The sequence below is a fragment of the Pseudoliparis swirei genome, chromosome 16, assembly GCF_029220125.1.
Source record: "Pseudoliparis swirei isolate HS2019 ecotype Mariana Trench chromosome 16, NWPU_hadal_v1, whole genome shotgun sequence".
Lineage (NCBI taxonomy): Eukaryota > Metazoa > Chordata > Actinopteri > Perciformes > Liparidae > Pseudoliparis > Pseudoliparis swirei.
In genome coordinates, this window is record NC_079403.1 from 20,132,562 (window position 1) to 20,136,975 (window position 4,414).

Consider the following 4,414-nt stretch of genomic DNA (forward strand, 5'->3'; position numbering starts at 1 on the left):
GACCAGCCAGAATCAGCACCTCCAGGATAGCCTCAGTGCTATGTCCCAGACCACGATTACATTTAAATTAATGCATTAAATATTTATAGGGGGTTCTGAACACCAGAATATTTCACCATCACCATTTCACTTGTTAACCAAATTATTTTGTCAATATGCCTCTAAAATTCCACGAGACTACCCACAGAAACCTTAAACCCTTTACTTTTCGGATGTATGCAGTTTGAAACTAAAATATAAATAAGCATTTTATAAGAAGAATAGAACTAATCTCTTACACATTTCAGTTTGAGCTCCTAACAGCCCGCCCATTAGCAAATGACAGCTACTCATATGATACGGGTATGGTAATTCAGTGATCACTATTGACTTCCCAGAAGAGTAAAACAGGCCTCAGCCCCCGACGGGTTAAGTGTTAGTAAACAGACATGTACATAAATCGGAAGAAAACAGGCGATTATAATTTTTTCGCAGACATTTTTTCTAAAAGCGCGAGGAGGCGCTCCTCTCTGGCGGCTGCCTCCCTCTCTCGCTGCTGTCTCCCTCCCTCTGGCGGCTGCCTCTCTCTCTCGGCGCTACTCACTCTCCCAGAGAAAATTGAATCGCCTGTCCTCCATGGCAACCATCTCTCTGTGGCGACTCTCTTCCCTCTCCAGGGCCTCCCGATGTCGCCGCTCCTCTCTTTCAGCAGCCTCCCTTGCCTCTCTCACCCTGGCCTCCTCTGCTCTGCTTTCTATCTCCATCCACGCCTCGGAGAACCTCCTGTCATTTTGTTGAATGAGCTCGGCAACCTCCACAGTGTTTACCCTCCGTCTTTTCGGGGTTGACACTGTGGAGGAAGCTCCACTTCCATTCCTGACCACAGGGAGGGGTGTGACCACAGCGGGTGGGGGGGTCCCTGCCACTTCCCGGCTGGATGAGGCAAAGAGGACTGGAGGGGTCACAGATGGCCTGGCCCCCAGTGCCTCATCCATAAGGGCATACCACTTCCAAGAAGCCGCAGTGACCCCACCCCCCTCTGTGCTCACACCTGTCCGGGGTTTCTTGAGCTCCTGCGGATGAAAAGACAACCAAACTAGAGTTGCACATCATTGCGCCTTCAACTGGTCTGGTAATTAGTTATTGAACTGAAGGCTGACCATACGATTACTTTACATTACTTTGAGCACAATACATAGATAAGAACAAGATTAACAACAATCACCTTAATCATAATATATTGCATCCATGTACATGCACACTGCATGTAAATACTCACTAGCCATGCCATCTCTACATTGTGCAAGTGTGTTACTCTACAGGGGCAAAGTTATGATCAAGAAAGATACTTTATTGGACTAGGCTTTGTTGGACACTACGCTTAAGCTGACCTTATATTTGTGAACGAGGTTCTCCCACCTCTTTTTCTCAAGCTTGGGATCCAGGCTCCCAAGCCCTCTCTCCTTTATGAAGACCCTGGTGGAAATATATGCTGCTTTAACCTTCCTCTTGTGTTAGGGTCGGCACCGACCCGTTTTAGGTTTTAAATGCATAAAAGAACCACATAAATTTGTTTATTTTCATCAAGGCTTTTTGACTTTGTCAGGAACCTCTATTTCAACAAAATAAAAATAAAACATTTTGTTTCACTAAATTATAAAATGCTCTGGTTGAAATTATGACCTTTGTGTTGTTAGGGTCGGTTTCGACCCGGTTATAAAAATAAGATTATAAATCAATAATTAGAGCCAAACCTGAAATCATAATTGCACTGTCAGCCAACACAGTGACAGCCAGCTCCTCTCCCAATCATGTGAGCTTTAGGGGATTCTCATTTTGCATTGTTTTCTACAGAATCTACAGATTTACACAGGCAAAGCTGCGAGTGGCATCCCTGAGTAAAAGGAATACATGTGGTCCTCGATATGACTACTGGACTGCAGGGTCACAATATCACTTGTGACAATTTCTTTACCAGCTATGACTCAGGCCACCTGATTCTAAAAGAAAGAGGTGTGAGGTCTGCCCAAGCAGGACAGAAGGACACACGTATTGTGCTTCAACTGCAAGAAATATCTCTGCAAAGAACACACTAAAAGTGTCACTTTTTGCCACACATGCATCTAAACACACACATACACATGCAAGTTCTTGCACACAGAGACTTTTACTCTGATTTCGTTTTTTATTAGTTTTGAAACTAGTAATTGATTTCTATTGGTTTGATTTGCTTGATTGGTTGTTTGTTTGACCTGGCAAATCTATATTGTGTGTTATGACTTCTGCTTTTTATTTTGTGTTTGTATTCAAGTTCTATTGCTGAAAAAAATACTTTTTTGCCTTTTTCTTGAAGTAAATATATATGGGTCGAAATTGACCCTAACACCATAAATGTTACTATAGTTAATAATATTAAAATTAAAAAATAAATAAAACAAATATATTTCAGAGATGTGTTCTAATACCCCTCAGTAATAGTCAGGTAACACAACAACCCTTTATTTATTTAAATTATTCTCTTGAGGTTCATTTTACCATTTTTTAAATTGAAATATGGTATACTGACAAAGAAAAGGCCCAGAAGCCCACACCAAAAATATTAAAACCAATATTTTCATGGATAAGGAAGCCTAACAAGGTAACCTAGAGATGAGAAACAAATTGGATGATAGATAATTGTTGTTGGTGTATTTTACAGCTGATTTAAGACACGGGTCAAAACCGACCCGTTAACATAAGAGATGGTAACAGAAAGCTAACACAGGAGGAAGGTTAACATCTCGCCTCAACCACATCCCTGACACAGTAATGACCACATTGATCATTGCAAGGTTAGCAACTAAGGCAACCATTTTGAATAAAGTCCTATTAGCTACCGTATGAGTAATTTTACTTACTCAAATCCAGTCACGGAGGCGTTCCTCTTCCCCGTGAAGAGGGATTTATTACTACACCGCCACGGGATTAAGGCCCTCGTGTCCTCGTCTGTCCCTAGACATGTGAAATACCACGACATTAAAAAAAACACAACGACGATTGAAAGCTACAATTATTTCAAGAAGGACAAGCTTAGATTGCTATCGTAACGGTATTAATATTCGGGCGGCGTGTGGGCAAACGTTTGCGGTGTCATGTTAACCCGTTATTAAACTGAGCATATCCATTGTTAATCCATTATTAAAATTGCTATTTCGATTGTTTAACAGAACAGCCGTTGTTTAACACTGTCCGATGACTGACATAGCTATCTGTCGTCGGACTTGCCGCTGGAGCAAGCGCCTGGAGCCCGCCACCTGCCCCCGCTCGTCAAGCGAAGAGTGTCCGATAAAAGTGCACCTTCGTCGGACTGGCAAGAGGACCCAGCTAGTTTATCATAACTGCCATGCAGATCCAATGGCATCTAATGCTACCTAGGTATGCTAACTGTCGGTATACATCATATACATCGTTAACTCCACCAAATACTCATGTCGCTGGCTTTAATCTGAGAATGGCATGTTAGTAGTACATTTTAATACCAGTAAATGTTTAATTACCGCTGATACTTACATGTACGGTCTGTCGCTCCGTGGTCTACCGCTTATGCTACCGTAGCCATCTCGTCCGCCATTGTTTTAGAAATAAAATGAAAAGCTGGCGAAAGGGCTCCTCTTCCGCTACGTCGCCAAGATGGCGGCCGCTTAGGGCGAGTAGTGTCCATCGTTTTACACTACATTTTTTGCCCGTTTGCAGTGCACCATCCGGGTACTTTCAGTGCACTGAATTCTGCTGGTTTTGTCAGTATGGCGCACTTCGAGCACTGAAAGTCAGTGCTCGAAGTGCTCAAGTGCGTGGTAGTAGACACAGCCTCAGTCTTGCAGCGATTACTCCATTAGCTGATTGGGGGCGGGCTTGAATGAACCAACCATTTAGAGGCAGCCCAGTTGTGTAAGCCTATCACAGCGTTATTGGTAAAACTTTAAAATGTGTTCTCTGCTGCTGTCAGTTGTCGTTTTAGCGCAAGTTATTGCGACAACAGCGACGATTGATAGTTGGTTATTTACCTTATATAGTATACACTTTGTGAGTTAAACAAGCAATGTCAGAATCTGATTATGATCCATTTCAACAAGATCTCGAACCCCAGGGGGATTGCCACAGAGTCTTTGGCCAGCCTGCAGGGCAGGCGGCGTAAGAGCTCTCGCTTGTTGGGGCACAGCGGCTCTCCCCTAGGTGAACAAGAGACTCTCTTGGCACAGCTTTGTGACTGGGACGTTATTCCGGCACCAGGCCTTCCCCTCTCCCAACTCCGGGAGTTGGTAAGTTTAACAGTGAGCCGCGATCCAGACGTTCTCTCGCCAGCGCCAGTGTGGAAATCAGACTCCCAAGCTCCGCAGGAAAAAAAGAAAAAGTCGATGGCGTCTTCTACACAGTCAATTCCAGGACCATCGAATAC

The 4,414-nt window shown here is 43.6% G+C and overlaps 1 long non-coding RNA gene across 1 annotated transcript; it reads right to left on the reverse strand.

Annotated features, from left to right (window-relative positions):
- Positions 1-1,095: 1,095 nt before the first annotated feature.
- On the reverse strand, positions 1,096-3,574 carry LOC130206489 (uncharacterized). Its single transcript, XR_008834126.1, has 3 exons — positions 3,529-3,574; positions 2,877-2,964; positions 1,096-1,455 (listed from the first exon to the last, which is right to left on the reverse strand). It is a non-coding gene; the product is annotated as an uncharacterized LOC130206489 (long non-coding RNA).
- Between the last annotated feature and the right edge of the window lie 840 nt (positions 3,575-4,414).